This window comes from Rhopalosiphum padi, chromosome 3 (assembly GCF_020882245.1).
Source record: "Rhopalosiphum padi isolate XX-2018 chromosome 3, ASM2088224v1, whole genome shotgun sequence".
In the NCBI taxonomy this organism is placed as follows: Eukaryota; Metazoa; Arthropoda; class Insecta; order Hemiptera; family Aphididae; genus Rhopalosiphum; species Rhopalosiphum padi.
Window position 1 is genome coordinate 52,631,697 of NC_083599.1, and position 18,826 is coordinate 52,650,522.

The 18,826-nt window shown below is 28.1% G+C and overlaps 1 long non-coding RNA gene across 2 annotated transcripts; it reads left to right on the top strand.

Moving 5' to 3' along the window:
* Positions 1-2,391: 2,391 nt before the first annotated feature.
* On the top strand, positions 2,392-17,693 carry LOC132927778 (uncharacterized). 2 transcript variants are annotated; one of them, XR_009661834.1, is made up of 5 exons: positions 2,392-2,493; positions 4,590-4,690; positions 6,794-7,925; positions 12,477-12,577; positions 15,814-17,693. It is a non-coding gene; the product is annotated as an uncharacterized LOC132927778 (long non-coding RNA). The 2 variants fall into 2 exon arrangements; XR_009661835.1 differs by lacking the exons at positions 12,477-12,577; positions 15,814-17,693 and adding exons at positions 8,181-8,281; positions 11,062-12,187.
* The last annotated feature ends 1,133 nt before the right edge of the window (positions 17,694-18,826 follow it).

The following is an 18,826-nucleotide window of genomic DNA, read 5'->3' on the forward strand; positions in this document are numbered from 1 at the left end:
CTATATTGGTTTAAAATGTAAACCAATTTATACACTGTAAATACAATCTTTTACAGATAAAGTTTAATAATGTCGTTATAGATAATTGTCGATAAGTGACGATAATCGTCCAAAATATAAATGTGCGGCAATGGGATATCCAGTATTTTAAAATCTGTATGCGGTTTTGTCCCATGCATATTTTGCGCGTTTGTGCGTTAACGGGCGACGCCCATCCAAGACATACTTTGTATACCTATTATATATCTATATTATAATAATAAAATATAATTTTGTAATGGTGATAATAACGACGATGTGTGTATTTTTTTTTTGTACTTGTCAGCACATTTTTTTGCAAAACAAAATCAAAATTGTAATTATTTACATAATCATACAGGGGCTTTATTTAATAATGTAGTACTGATGTAGTCCATACAAATCGAGTTTACCTTCGAGTATATGATGTATAAGAAACATTATTTTTTGAGGGGTTGTTTCGTATGCGCATAATTGTAGGAGTTCTGTTTTAACAAAGGCTTTTTTCCTTCTGCAACGACCATCTTCACTATATATATTTTTCGATTCTATATTATACATCAAGACGATGGGCCACATACACACACACACACACACACACACACACACACGAACTCTCGTTTTGAATGCATACACCCCCGCTGAACAAAAATTATATACGATGTCAATCCCGTCCGAACTACAGTGAACGCCAACCACTCACACGTATGTACCTATATATACCATATAATATAATATACAACAGCGTGGCAGATGGTCGGCGACTATCTCGCAGTCGACAGCATTCTTGCGCTTTCTATCGTTCGGACAATGGACTCCCGCCATCTTGGCCGCCAAAATTGTCGATATTTAACAGGGATGGACAATGGTATTTTCAATGCGATCAGTATTCAGTATACCTTCCAGACCAGAGGTGCGTTGTTGGCGTGTGCACAGCCACATATTATATATTACAGCATATAAACAAAAGTAAGTAAAAACTACAAATATTTATAATAATTAAATGTTTTGGTTTTTTCATTGCAATGACGTTGCGGTGATGAAAAAAAGTATAGTAATTACTGTGTTAACGTAATTATCATTTTTGTTATTAGATCCGAGAAAATGATCACAGAGGATTCCGGGATCGGCTGATGTTCGCTGTTGTCGAGGAAACACACATCACTCACGCATCGGCACCGTACACATCTCACAATGTAAGTTTTACATTATAATGAATTTTTTTTATAAAATAAAATATAGACACAACCTTGTAATTACAAACATCTGATAAATTATTAATTTGAATTTAATTATATTTATATTTTGAAATTTCAATAACGTTGCAAACAATGTTAACTTTAACATTGGCAGTTCATACAAATACTTTAAGTATATAACAATATTTGTGGTATATACATTAAATATAAAATAATATCTGTTGAAAAGGAGTTTGTATAGAATATACCAATATTATTTAGCATGCATAAATATATATTATGGCTTTTAGTTTAAGTCATCCCTATAATAATATTAAATACCTTCCTACGCTATATAAGTTTTTTTTATCACTTAAGTTGGGGATTATTATTTTATCCATATAATTTTACTGTGAATTTAAGAAAATAATATGTATAGTGTAATTTTTTTTTTTTTTGGGGGGGGGGGGTTTCGTATACGGATAATATGAATTCTTTAACATTAGTTTTTCTTTCACAACTACCATTTTCACTTAATATAATATAATATAATACATTGTTCGATTCTACATTATATATCTGGACGACGGGTAACATACTCACTTACACACACACCACACACATACTTGCACACACACCACACACACACTTGCACACACACCACACACACACTTGCACACACACCACACACACACTTGCACACACACAAGTGATCGTTTTATTGCATACACCCCCGCTGAACAAAACGTATAATATGTGACCTTCATCTCCCGTCCGAAATATACTGAACATGGACCACACACATTTACGTATATACCTATGTATATATCACATAATATAACACATCGGGGCAGATGTTTGGCGACTGTCTCATGGTCGGCAGCATTCTTGCGCGTTCTTTCGTCCGTACAATGGATTCCCCCTCCTTCTTGGCCGCCCAAGAATAGAGAAGAATAAAGACACCTAACAGGGATGGACAACCGTATTTTCAATGCGATCAGTATTCAGTGTACACACCAGGCCAGAGGTGGGTTGTTGGCGTGTGCACGGCCACATTGATATTATATATTACAGCGTATAAACAAAAGTAAAAACCGTTTGTTATGTTTTTTTTTTTTTTATTTAAATGCCGTTGTTGCGATGAAAAAAAGTATAGTAATTATTATGTTAACGTCATTATCATTTTTGTTATTAGATCCGAGAAAATGATCACAGAGGATTCCGGGATCGGCTGATGTTCGCTATTGTCGAGGAAACACACATCGCTCACGCTTCGGCACCGTACACATCTCACAATGTAAGTTTTACATTATAATAAATTATTTTACAAAATAAAATATAGACACAACGTTGTTATTACAAATATATGATAAGTTATTAAATTGAATTTAACTATTGTAAGTATCAATAATAACTTCAGTGTCTGAACCATGTAATTATAAATTAAAATAGTTAGTTATTAAGTATTATCTATACCTTAAGAAATATGTTATATAAGTAGATTATAGTTAAGTTGGAAATTTTTTATTGAAAATTTTAAAATTATGCTTAATAGTGCTATTTTTTGATTATGATATGAACGAAATTTGAATAACGTTGCAAATTTGTAACATTGGTGATTCATACAAATACTTTAAGTTTACAACAATATTTGTGGTATATACATTCAATATAAAATAATATCTGTGGAAAAGGAGTTTATATAGAATATACCAATATTATTCGGAATGCATAGATATATATTATGGCTTTTAGTATAGGTCGTCTCTATAATAATATTAAATACCTACCTAGTACCTACGCTATATAAGTTTTTTTTTATCACTTAAGTTGGGGATTATTATTTTATCCATATAATTCTACTGTGAATTTAAGAAAATAATATGTATAGTACAATTTTTTGTTTTTTTTTTTGGGGGTTTCATATACGGATAGTAGGAATTCTATTAACATTAGTTTTTCTTCCACAACTACCATCTTCACTTAATATAATATAATATATAATGCATTGTTCGATTCTACATTATACAACTGGACGACGGGGTAACATACACACTTACACACACACCACACACACACTTGCACACACACACACGTGATCGTTTTAATGCATACATCCCCTCTGAACAAAACGTATATGTGACCTTCATCTCCCGTCCGAAATATATACTGAACGTGAACACTTGTACGTATATACATATGTATATATCACATAATATAACACATCGAGGCAGATGTTTGGCGACTGTCTCATGGTCGGCAGCATTCTTGCGCGTTCTTTCGTTCGTACAATGGATTCCCTCCTTCTTGGCCGCCCAAGAATAGAGAAGAATAAAGACACCTAACAGGGATGGACAACCGTATTTTCAATTCATACATTTTAAAATTATGCTTAATAGTGCTATTTTTTTGATTATGGTATGAACAAAATTTGCCATTTTTATTTTTTCAATAACGTTGCAAATTTTAACATTGATAGTTCATACAAATACTTTAAATATACAACAATATTTGTGGACTATATACATTCTTTAAAAAAAATATCTGTTGCAAGGTATTGAATACGCCAATGTAATTCGGAAATCGGAAAGCATGGATACATTTTATGTCTTCTCGTGTAGGTCGTCGCTATAATAATATTAAATGTCTTCCTATACCATATAAGTTATTTTTCACGTTAAGTTACGGTTTATTATTTTATACATACATTTCCAGTGTGACTGGAATATGTAGTACAATTTTTGGTTTTTATGGGGGTTTCGTATACGGATAGCACGAATTCTATTAACAATGGTTTTTTCTGTAGCAACTACCATTTTTGTACATTACATCGGGACGACGGGTCACATACACACTTACACACACACACACACACACACACACACACACACACACACACACACACACACACACACAAACACACACAAGTGATCGTTTTGATTGCACACACCCCCGCTGAACAAATCGTATATGCGGTCTTCATCCCCCGTCCGAAATATACTGAACCTGAACACTTGTACGTTTATACATATGTATATATCACATAATATTATAAAATATCGGGGCAGATGTTTGGCGACTGTCGCAGTCGGCAACATTCTTGCGCTTTTTTTCGTTCGGACAATGGATTCTCGCCTTCTTGGCCGCCCGAATTGTCGATACCTAACAGAGAGAGACAATCGTATTTTCAATCTAACCAGTATTCAGTATATCTTCTAGACTTCCAGGCCAGGCGTTCTTTATTGGTGTGTGCACGGCCACATCGATTATTTATATTACAGCATATAAACAATAGTAAAAACTTATAATATTTATAGTAACTAAACGTTTTGTTTTGTTATTTCAATGCCATTATGGTGATAAAAAAAAAAGTGTTATCATTTCTATTATTAGATACAAGAAAATGATCACAGAGGACTCTGGGATCGGCTGATGTTCGCTATTGTCGAAGAAACGCTCAACGCTCCGCTTCGGCACCGTACACAACTCACAATGTAAGTTTTACATTCTGATGCTAATTTATCAAATAAAATAAAGAGTATAGACACACCCTTGAAGTGACTAACATCTGATAAGCTATTAATTTGAATGAATTATTTTTGGTATTACGTCTTATAAGTTAGCTTTTCTCGTGGGTAATTGAACACAAGCAATGACTAATACGCGGTAGATTTAAAGGTTAACAACACAGGATAACTGACATTAAATTATATAATATACTTGTTTATATTCCTATATAATTATAGCAATTGTATTTTTTTTTTTAAATCATTCGAAAACATTTACATTATACATAATGTCTTAAAACAATTTCCATATTTTCATATATATATGATTGTTGAAAATATTGTTTTTCCAGTTGTTATGGTGTTTGATTTTTTTCAGAATATTTTCAACTGTTTTAACATATTATAATTAAAAAACAAACTCATTGCAAACGACATAAATTAGTTACCTACTTTAAAAATTACAGATATAGCAGGTTTCATTTAGATCACAAATCGACCAATCTACGATTATATTATAAGTCAATAGAGAAGGATGACAGTTCCTATGTAATACCTATAAAACTTTTACCATAACATTACATTAGTGGATAATACGTCGTTAATATAAATCAAAAATACTATAAAACTACAAAGTACTTAATTAATAATACGATAATCGCGTACCTATATTCAGTAGGTACTATAGAGTTAGCAAAAACGTATAGTAATTGTATATTATTATGTTATTTTTAATAATAATATATTGTACATTTATCAGTGGTTAATATAAAATTATGAATTTAATGATTAATATTATTTCAACATTTTTATTTTATTACAAATAGATAAAATACTTTTTGAAAAGTTATTCTTTTACATGCAATATTATTTAAATTAAAAAAAAAAATAATACTATACAATAGTATTCTAAATGTTAATATAATTTTAAAGTATTTATTTACTTATAGAATTTATAACTTATACATTTAAAAAATGTTTTAAGTTGTTATAGTTTATGATACACATTACACATATATATATTTGTGTTGCTATTAAAGTAGGTAATTTATTTTACTAATAGTAATGCACCATATTGAATTACTATTTAAGTAAAACTTTTCAATCATTGCTGACTTACCAAAGAATTGGACACATATAACTTAGGTTTGTGGTTTCCAATCCACACGAAAACAAATTTTAAATTACATACAAATGAGTAACCAAAACTACTGTTTAAAAGCTTAATTTCATCCAAATTTAAACTTAAAATTGTTTTTAAAAATGTTTTTGGTTCTAGTGATAACTACCAGTTTATTAGGAATCTTGTTTTAAATGTTTCAAATTGACAAATTGATTACATAATATTATTTCCACATTTATAATTTAAATGTGTATCAATTAAAGAATATCGTCTTTTTTAAATCTCAGCTTTAGTCAATTTTATTTTTTCTCAATTATTAATAAAAGTATGAATTAGCTAGTTCTCTTTTTATACATTTAATCAAAATAAAAATAAGTATAAACTTAATTCACTTTCTTGTCAGAAAAGATTGTTGTCGACACAATGTATACCTATAATGAATATTAGTTGATTATTACTAAAGTATTTAATTCAGTGTATGGTTACAGTTACTACTACAGACTACAATATTAATTAAATAAAAAATGTAGACATAGGTAGGTAGGATAAATTAAGATTCATAGTAATTTTATAAGCGACAAGAGTAAACCTGTATATATCTCAAAACATGAATCATATTAATTTGCCTCTAATATGAACAGTTATAAAATATATACATTTTAGAAAAATTTTAAATTTTGATATTAAGTATTAACTTGTTATACTATGTAGTACTTACCAATAATTAAATTTAAAAAAATTAAATATAACAACATTCACGCAGTTATTGGTACCACAAATATTATGACATAGGTACAATATAATGTAGTTACTAGTTGACACCAATTATACATGTTATAATATGTATTGACTATTACAGATTTATTTATAAAATAGATACATAAAAGTATTATATCGCTTATATATTATCAATTTGTATTATATTTACTGAACGATTACAACACTCGTTTGTTTTGTCAAATTTACAGATTTAAGTCTGATAGCAATCTACGATATATCTAACAATCGAATCATACAAGTGGTAATAAGAAGTACTGCATGAGTGGCGATATGCGATAAAACATACCGTCATAATATGAATAAATGAGACTGTAACCATCATCGTCGTAAGGGCAGATCACAGATGTTTCGTAACCGCCAACGTATTTCACCTGACAATCATTGACATCGTCGACATCAGACATTGTTGCAGTCATCGGTTTCGCGCGGAGACATGGAGGGTGTCAGCGCTTCGTCTAACGCACAAACAACGTTCAAATAGACATTCGTTTTGTGGTCTGTTTCATGAATTGTATGCCTACGTTACGTTATTACTGAATGTAACCGACGGTGGTTACGTTGCAGTTGATTTTTCACACTATGCCAAATGCAAGTACCCGCAGTACGTCTTGTTCTGCTCAATGACATTCCGTAAAACAGTTCGGTCCGTTGGAGACATAAAACAGTGAAAGCGAACAATTGTAATCATAGTTGAAACTGTATATCGTAAAATCTTTCGGGTGCTGAATATTAACAACACTGAAATGCGGTATTTGCCAGTTCAATTTACATATGAACGCCAGTGAGGAATACACTGTGATCAAATGCATATTACAGGCAAACACCGCGTTGCAGTGTTGTTAGTATTGAGTGTTCGAAAATTATACGGTTTTGTTCGGGTTCGACCAATGTAAATATTGTTCGCCTACACCGTTTCCTATTCCGATTCGGATGAGCGGTTTTCCTACAATGAACGTTACTAGGCAGTCCAAGCGCTGTAGGTTTTATGTAAATTTGGCAATTGGTATAACGAGTCTGCGGCTACCAACAGTTTCGGCCGTCAATTACAATGATAATAATAACGTTGTCATACAATTCGGGGCTCAGGTCGCATATGCGATGTCTGTTTGGGCGTTGTTTGTACGGGAGAGGACGTGCTGACACATTTCGGTCTCCTAAGAACATCAGCTATTGGGGCACCGGCAAAATGACCGAACAGGCGACCTGCCGGTAGACGGACAGAACTCTTTCAAGGAATTCTTTCTCAAACCTCATAACGCAGACGCCGACCGCTTTCACATATGGCTACACAAGATGCACTGTATCCATATTTTTGTACAGGTAATATTGTTGTTCGTTACCAGTTCTTATTTAAATTCTGTTTATTGTAGTTTTAACATTTGATAAATGTAATATTGTGTTATTGAATATAAATGCTTTGCTTTTAATTTTGTAAAAATTCAATCATCATCAATTTTTTTCGTTTACGAAATACGTTAATAACGTCTGGATTTAAAAATTATAAAAATATGCATAAAATAATATTTAATTATATTGTGTAGTGTAATATAATATAATTATAATTGTTGTTATTAGATCCTAGGAGTGATCGCAGAGTTTTCCGGGATCTGCTGTTGTTCGCTTTTGTCGAAGAAACTCTCATTGCTCACGCTTCGACATCTTACACAACCCACAAGGTAAATTTAAAATTAAAATAGACATATAACCTTGTTATTACAAACATATGATAAGTTAGATAGTACATAGTAGATGAGAGTATTTAATGAGAGTTATTAATTTGAATTATTTATTTTTGGTATTATTAATAAGTTAGCTTATTGTATTAGCAATTACTAATATAGCCTAACTATATATATAGGTGAATTTTAAGGTTAAACAATTGTATAACATTAAATTATGTATCTAACACGTTTATAATAATATAAAATCACTGCCAATATCTTTAAAATTATAACAATTGTATTAATTCAATGATAATTTATAATTCTTTTTTTTAAACATTCAAAAACAGTTACGATATACATAAAATCAAGAATCATTTTCCATATTTAATCATACAGCTGAATACCTATAAATAGTATTACTGTTAACTAATTGATAAAATGTATATAGATAACATATTATTGGAAAAATTATTCTATTACATGCAATATTATTTCAATATTTTTAAAAAAATTACTTTAAATTCTTTTTCTAAATGGTACCTATTATAATCGAAAATTATTTATTTATAGAATTTTATTTTCTTACTATATATATCATGTATGATTTTTGAACTCTATGGAATTTATATATTATAAATTTCACAATATTTTATGTTATATTTTATGATATACTAATAAGTATTTATATTGATACTTTTATAATTTATTTTATTTTTAGTAATGCATTATGGTTAATTACTATTACTATTTACCCAAAACCACTGAACTATAAGGTTCGAAACTTAATACTCTTAAAAAGTACTAAAAATGCATGCACATAAATAAGTACAAATATGCTTTAAAAATATGGACTTATTTTTTTTCTACACAATATGTGTATAAATATTTTATTAAACTATAATAAATGAATATTTAGTAAGAAATCTCAACATTCGTGTATTAATTTTTTTTTTATGAATTATCAAACATTTTTCTAATAAATTAGAAAATAGGATTGCTCTAAAAGATTGTGAAATTAAGAAATATGATCTAAAATCCTAAAAATATCTAAATATGCAGTATAAATTTTTGATATAAGGTTCGATGTGTGGTGGAATAGATTTCTAACTCAATAAGCTATAATAGTCGAAAAACATTTAAAATGATACATCTAACGGGACTTAGCCCTTAACACTTAATGATTGGATTCTTATTGGTTATTATTATTGTTATACATAGTATCTTTGTTTTGTACAATAAACCAAATTTTAAAAATGTTCACTGGCAAGTTGAAGAGACTAAACTATTAGAAACAATAAATTTTATATTTATTTTTACTTGAATTGTAATATTTCATGAAATTTTAAGACTATAAATATTTTAATAACTTTTGACTCATTGCTGACTTACTATAGAATTGTATACATATAGCTAAGGTTTGTGGTTTCCTATCCAAACAAAAAAAAATTTTAAAATTACATCTGAATTCTAAATATAACTAACCAAAATCTGTCTTGTTTAATGTAAAATTTCATCAAAATTTAAACAAAATTTTTATAAAAAAATGTTAAGTTTTTTTGGTTCTAATGAAAATTTTTATTAGGAGCATTGTTTTAAATTTTCAAGTTTTAGCTATAAAAATTGATCATTATATAGATTTTTAACTATTTTTTTATAATACAATTTTCGAATTTTCAGTATTTTCACAAAAATAATTACAATTGATACTTTGAGTGGTTAAAAAAAACTCGACTTGACAAATGAAAATATTTTAACGCCTATAATTTAATGTTCTACGGTTTGTTTTTTTAGATTTACAACAAAATGTTTTACTTTAATTTACATTTTGTTTATCCCAATTGTTAATAAAGATATAAATAAGGACCCTTTTGATAATCCCACACAAAAAAATTTACTTTTATACACGATAAATTTGTAGACAATATAATTTTTGTAATGACAATGCGTTGATTATTAATAAAGTATTAAAGTCACTGTAATAGTAAGTCACTTAAATAATAATGGTGGCATAGGTAGTTAGATCAAATTATAAGTAGTAAAAAGTACTTGCAGTAATATACATGTATATTCTAGAAATTGGATCATATTAAATTGCATCTAATATGAACAGATATAATATATATATAATATATATATATATGAATGTTAATGAATTATTATTTTTTAGCATTAGGTATTATATGATGTATGAATTACATACAGATGACTTAATTTGAACATATGAAATAATATGACCTTATTTACGCAGTTCTTGGTACGATAATTAATATGTCTTGTAATAACTAGAAAAGTCTAGAGCAGTTTAAATTATTGTTATACACTAAATTATGCCTTTTGATATAATATGCAGTAAAAATCGTGAATATAAAACATATAAAAATATGCAATAAATATTTTTCAGAATGAATTATGGTAAAAAAAATGTTCTGTTTTTATTTGATTTCCTAATTTGACTACTTACAATAATTAATAATTGGTCTACTCATATCTATTAGTAATTTTCTTTATAAATTTTTAAATTTTTATTTATTATGTAAATGGAATATGTATTTTCAGTTTTTCTTCAATGAAGAATAAACAAATTTATAGGAAATTTGTGCTCTAGTATTTAGTATAATAACATAATACAGTTTAATAATCGGTACCTATATGTATTAGCACTTAACAGTATTAACTCGATTACAAAATTATATTTAAAAATGATAAATAAAAGTATGATATCGCGTATATATTATCAATTTGAATTGTATAGTGATCGTTTATAACACTTGTTTTTGTTTTCCTATTTACAGATTTAAGTCTAATAGAATTCTACGATATATAAACAATCAAATCATACAAGTGGCAATAAGAACTACTGCATAAGTGGCGATATGTGATAAAAAATATGATTCGTAAACGTCGACATCTACTTATATACCTCCATGTAACTGTGAGATTATGAACGATCTTTATGCTTCGGTTATCAGCTAACTGAATTGTGCTGGTTGAATCCTGACAATTGACATCATCGACATCAGCCCAATCTGACTTTGTTTCAAACAATCGGTTTCGCGCGGAGACATGGAGGGTGTCAGCGCTTCGTCTAACGCACAAACAACGTTCAAATAGACATTCGTTTTGTGGTCTGTTTCATGAATTGTATGCCTACGTTACGTTATTACTGAGTGTAACCGACGGTGGTTACGTTGCAGTTGATTTTTCACACTAGGCCAAATGCAAGTACCCGCAGTACGTCTTGTTCTGCTCAATAACATTCCGTAAAACAGTTCGGTCCGTTGGAGACATAAAATAGTGACAGCGAACAATTGTAATCATAGTTGAAACTGTATATCGTAAAATCTTTCGGGTGCTGAATATTAACAACACTGAAATGCGGTATTTGCCAGTTCAATTTACATATGAACGCCAGTGAGGAATACACTGTGATCAAATGCATATTACAGGCAAACACCGCGTTGCAGTGTTGTTAGTATTGAGTGTTCGAAAATTTTACGGTTTTGTTCGGGTTCGACCAATGTAAATATTGTTCGCCTACACCGTTTCCTATTCCGATTCGGATGAGCGGTTTTCCTACAATGAACGTTACTAGGCAGTCCAAGCGCTGTAGGTTTTATGTAAATTTGGCAATTGGTATAACGAGTCTGCGGCTACCAACAGTTTCGGCCGTCAATTACAATGATAATAATAACGTTGTCATACAATTCGGGGCTCAGGTCGCATATGCGATGTCTGTTTGGGCGTTGTTTGTACGGGAGAGGACGTGCTGACACATTTCGGTCTTCTAAGAGCATCGATTTGGGCACTGGCAAAATGACCGAACAGGCGACCTGCCGGTAGACGGACAGAAATCCTTCAGATAGGAATTCTCTCTCGATTCTCATAACGCAGACATCGATTGCTTTCACATGATGATGATTATGCACCGTAGTCATATTTTTGTACAGGTAATATTGTTGTTTACTACCAGTTCTTATTTAAATTCCATGTTTATTGTAGTTTTGGTTTAAAACTTTTGATAAATAAAATATTTCATTGTTGACTATGAATGCGCTTTGCTTTTAATTTTGTAAAAATGTAATCGTCATAAATTTTTTTCGTTTACGTAATAATAACTGCTTGATTTTAAATTATATAAATATGCAGAAAATAAAATATAATTATATTGTGTTATGTAATATAATATGATTTTATTTTTTGTTATTAGATCCGAGGAGTGATCTCAGAGTTTTCCGGGATCTGCTGATGTTCGCTATTGTCGAATAAACGCTCATCGCTCACGCTTCGACACCTTACACAACTTTCAAGGTAAATTTAAAAATAAAATAGAGATATAACCTTGTTATGAGAAACATATGATACGTTATTAATTTGAATTATTTATTTTTGGTATTATTAATAAGTGAGCTTATAAATGATAAATAAAATATTATTGGAAAATTTATTCTTTTACATGCAATATTATTTCAATATTTTTAAAAAAATTACTTTAAATTCTTTTTCCATAGGGTACCTATTATAACCAAACAGTATTTATTTATTGGATTTTATTTCCTACTATTTATGTTATATATAATTTTTGAATTATATAGAATTTATATCTTAAAATTTAAAAAATATTGTAATTTGTTAAATTTTATGATATACTATTATAATAGTAATATAAATAAGTATTTATATTGCCACTTTTGTAATTTAATTTATTTTTAGTAATGCACTATGTTTAATTACTATTTAACTAAAACAGCTGAGCTATAGGGTTAAAAACTTATGCTCTTAAAAGTACTAAATATGCATGATCTAAAATTAGTACAAATATACTTTTAAAATATGGACACAACATTTGTATTAATTATATTTGTACAAATATTTTATTAAACTATAAATAATAGTGTAGGATAATGATAAGGTATTAATTCGGTAATTAATTCTGATTTTTAAATTTTAATCAAAACAAAAAAAATTAAATTAAATTAATAATAAGCTTTCAGAATTTTCATGGAATAAAATAAATATTTTTGTAGAATATTTCTTTGGATGTATAATTTGAGACTGACAATAATATTTACAACCTACGGGCAGGTCTATTAACGTCATTTACAATAATCATTAAATTATTATCTCAAAAAAATATTAACTAATAAAATTATAATTGTAATGACCTCTATTGTATATTATACATACTTAAGGTATACCTATAAATAATAATATATATTAATCATTATGGGCCAAATAACATTTTTAACATAACAATACACCTGCATGTGTTGTCTCCGTCTTACAGATGTTAAAAGTGTTAAAACATAGTAAAAGCTGTTTTGCGAGGAATATTATTATTACTCTGAGGGAATATGTAACTACTCAGGATGTAGTCATAGTTATTAGACTCCAAATTGGTATAAAATGTAGTTAGAAAAATTGTCTGTGAAATATCGTTTTTATTTTTTTAATATCACTTATACGAAAAATTTACTTATGGGTTTAAAATCCGTCATTTTTGAACTTGAATAACTTTTTTTATTTACGATAATATCTAAAAAATAAAAACGGCGTTTCACAGTCAAAGTTCTACTTATGTGATGACAATATCGTTTCCTAGTTATAACTGTAGTTTATGCTATGTTTTACATTTGTAAGAAGGAAACAACACATGCAGATTTAGGTCATCTTAATGTTAAATCGACATTTTTGAAAAATATAATAAAAGAATATCTAGTAAGAAATCTCAATTTGAACGTATTAATTCTTTTTTTTTTATGAATTTTCAAACTTTTTTGTCATAAATTATAAAAAAGGTTTGCACTATAAGGTTGTGATATTAAGAAATATGCTCTAAAATCCTAAAAATTGCTAAATATGCACTATATATTTTTTATATAAGGTTCGATGTGTCTTGGAATAGATTTCTAACTCAATAATCTATGGTAGTCGAAAAACATTTAAAATGATACAACTTACGAGACTTAGCCTTTATCACTTAATGATTAGATACTTGTTGTTTATTATTATTTATTATTGTTATACGTAGTATCTTTGTTTTGTACAATAAACCAACTTTAAAAAATGTTCACTTGCAAGTTGACGAGACTAAACTTTTAGAAACAATACATTTTCTTTTTATTTTTACTTAAATTATAATATTTCATGAAATTTTAAGACTTTAAATTTTAAAATAACTTTTTACTCATTGCTGACTTACTATAGAATTGTATACATATAGCTAAGGTTTGTGGTTTCCAATCCACACAAAAACATTTTTAAATTACATCTAAACACTGAGTACCCAAAATCAGACTATTATTAAATGTTTGATCTCATCCATATTTAAACTTAAAAATTTTATAAAAAAGTGTTAAATTATTTTGGTTCTAATGAAAACTTCTTATTAGGAACATTGTTTTAAATTTTCAAGTCTTAACTATAAAAAATGATCATTATTTAGATTTTTTATTTTTTTTTTATAATACAATTTTTAAATTTTCGGTATTTTCACAAACATAATTACAATTTATACTTGGAGTGGTTAAAAAAAACTCGACTTGACACATGAAAATATTTTAATGTCTATAATTTAATATTCTACGGTTTGTTTTTTTAGATATACAACAAAATGTTTTACATTAATTTACTATTTGTTTATCCAAATTATTAATAAAAATATAAATAAGGACCCTTTTGATAATCCTACACAAATAAATTTACTTTTATACACGATAAATTTGTAGACAATATAATTTTTGTAATGACAATGCGTTGATTATTAATAAAGTATTAAAGTCACTGTAATAGTAAGTCACTTAAATAATAATGGTGGCATAGGTAGTTAGATCAAATTATAAGTAGTAAAAAGTACTTGCAGTAATATACATGTATATTCTAGAAATTGGATCATATTAAATTGCATCTAATATGAACAGATATAATATATATATATATATATATATATATATATGAACGTAAATGAATTATTTTTTTTAGCATATGAAATAATATTACCTCATCTACGCAGTTCTTGGTACGATAATTATATGTCTTGTAATAACTAAGAAAGTCTAGAGCATTTTAAATTATTGTTATGCACTAAACTATGCCATTTAATATAATATGTAGTAAATATCGTGAATATAAAGCATATAAAAATATTCAATAAATATTTTTCAGAATGATTTATTTTTAAAAAAAAGGTTCTGTTTTTATTTGATTTGCTAATTTAACAACTTACAATAATTAATAATTGGTCTACTCATATCTATAATTTTTTTTATAACTTTTTAAATTTTTATTTATTATGTAAATGAAATATGTATTTTCAGTTTTTCTTCAATGAAGAATAAACAAATTTATGGGAAATTTGTGCTCTAGTATTTAGTATAATAACATAATACAGTTTAATAATAGGTACCTATATGTTTTAGCACTTAACAGTATTAACATGATTATAAAATTTTTTATAAAATAGATAAATAAAAGTATGATATCGTTTATATATTATCAAATTGTATAATTATCGATAATAACATTTGTTTTTGTTTTTCTATTTATAGATTTAAGTCTAATAGAATACTACGATATATCAAACAATTAAATCATACAAGTGACAATAAGAACTACTGCATAAGTTACGATATGTGATAAAAAATATGATTCGTAAACGTCGACAACTACTTATCTACCTCCACGTAATATATGAGATTATGAACGCTCTGTATGCTGTCGGTTATCTGCTAACTGAATTGTGCTGGTTGAATCCTGGCAATTGACATCATCGACATCAGCCCAATCTGACTTTGTTGCAGTCATCGGTTTCGCGCGGAGACAAGGAGGGTGTCAGCGCTTCGTCTAACGCACAAACAACGTTCAAATAGACATTCGTTTTGTGATTTGTTTCCAGACTTGTATGCCTACGTTACGTTATTATTGAATGTAACTGGCGGTGGTTACTTTAGTCTTGACGATTGCAGTTGATTTGTCACCTTAGGCCAAATGCAAGTACCCGCAGTACGTCTTGTTCTGCTCAATAACATTCCGTAAAACAGTTCGGTCTGTTGGAGACATAAAATAGTGACAGCGAACAATTGTAATCATAGTTGAAACTGTATATCGTAAAATCTTTCGGGTGCTGAATATTAACAACACTGAAATGCGGTATTTGCCAGTTCAATTTACATATGAACGCCAGTGAGGAATACACTGTGATCAAATGCATATTACAGGCAAACACCGCGTTGCAGTGTTGTTAGTATTGAGTGTTCGAAAATTATACGGTTTTGTTCGGGTTCGACCAATGTATATATATATACTGTTCGCCAACAACGTTTCATATTCCGATTCGAATGAGTGTTTTCGATAACGAACGTTACTGGGCAGTGCAAGCACTGTAGGTTTTATCTAAATTTGGCAATTGGTATAACGAGTCTGCGGCTACCAACAGTTTCTGCCGTCAATTACAATGATAATAATAACGTAAGTCATACAATTCGGGGCTCAGGTCGCATATGCGATGTCTGTTTGGGCGTTGTTTGTACGGGAGAGGACGTGCTGACACATTTCGGTCTCCTAAGAGCATCGATTTGGGCACCGGCAAAACGACCGAACAGGCGACCTGCCGGTAGACGGACAGAAATCCTTCAGATAGGAATTCTCTCTCGATTCTCATAACTACGACACCGACCACTTTTAACATAAATTAAATGATAAATGTTTATACTTGAATCCGAAAAAAAAATGTAAAAATAATACTATTAATTTAGTAGTTAAATAATAACTGTTTATATGCTTTGTTGCATTATAAAAAAAAAAAAACTGTAAAGCTATTTATATATATTATGTATTTTTTAATTGTTTAATAACGTTTGTAATTTCTTCTAAGCGGTTACTAGGATACTAAAAATATGTCTAATTACTTTTTTTTATTATTATTTAATTTTTATGAATTATTTTGTTATAATATATACCATCCCCGGATGCATCCAAATTTCACGTAAAAAAAAAAAAAATGTATATGTTTATATTTTATATATAGCTATATCAGGGACGTACGCAAAATAAAGTTTTAGGGGTATTTTTGAAAATCAGTGATTGAAAAGTAAAACTTTTTTAAATAAATATACAAAAAGAATTTATAAATATTAGGTGTACTTAAAATACAAACATTAATATAACAAAATCAACATTAAAATTCATTAAGTAAATAACTATGCAATACTCCTAATAATACACCCAAAACACCCCCCTGTGTACGTCTCTGAGCTATATATATGTATTTTTTAATTGTTTTATAATGTTTGTTATTTCTTCTAAGTGATTGCTAGGATACTAAAAATATGTCTAATTACTTTTTTTTTTTATTATTTAATTTTTATTATTTATTTCAAAATCCATGTAAAACTGTAAAATACATTCACTCGATTACCTTAAACTAAAATCGTTTTATTTAATATTCACAGTGCCATCTTCTCCTGTGATTTGGTAAAATGTTGTAAAAAAGGATTTCAATCCAGAAACTTCAGTTTCTATTCATGCGTTTTTTTAAAAAATAGTAGAAAAATCAAAAATCTAATTTTTTAGAAAAAAAATAATTATTTTTAGGTAAACGGCATGCAATCGGACAAACCTCTCTAAGAGGCAGCATGCAATTTGGACATTACAATTTACGTTTATTTTTTTAGCACGCAATACGGATGCACCGACCATCCCCTATTTCAACCCTTTTTTTAATATTAAAAAGTAGCCTATGTCCTTTCTCAGTGTCTAAACTATCCATGTACCAAATTTCTTTTAAATCGGTTCAGTAGTTTTGGAGCCTATTCAATACAAACAATCAAATCTTTCCTCTTTATAATATTAAGTATAGATAATATGATTAAAATTAATTGAATTAATATTTTTATATATTATTATTATTGAGTATTATAATAATCTACTAATGATTAATTAATGATTTAAAATTAGATCTAATTACCAATAACTCAACTGTAAAAATAAAGGATTCAATTAGTATATTACTATTTACTTGTGGTTTGGTCCTATATATATATATATTATATCTTTTACTATGATATTCTAAAGATAATATTGTAAAAAATATATAATTAATAGACGAGAAGATACAAAATGGAGGGTTAGGAAAATTTAATAGTATTTATATAAGAATTAGAAAACATCAAAAATGCATTATCATAATATTTTTTATAAGCTTGAAAACTTAAAAGTTAAAATTAGAATGAAATTTGATTATAAATAATTTTTTAGATAAAAAATCATAGAATACTTTCTTTTTATATTTAAAATATGAAAATTTTATAAAAGTTTCCTCTTCTATTTTCAACCTTTAATAAAAAAAAAATTATCGGAACTTTACGTTAATTTTTTATGGGCGTTTGTAGTTTAAATTTCTTCAATATTGGATCCGTAATATTTTCTCAATCAATCAGAAATGAATAACCAATAATAATAGAAATTTCCTCCATATGTTTATTTAAACATTTGTTATACATGATAAAATGTCTATAATATTTGAAGTAATTATAGAAATGAGAACAATTTGTTCTTTTTTTC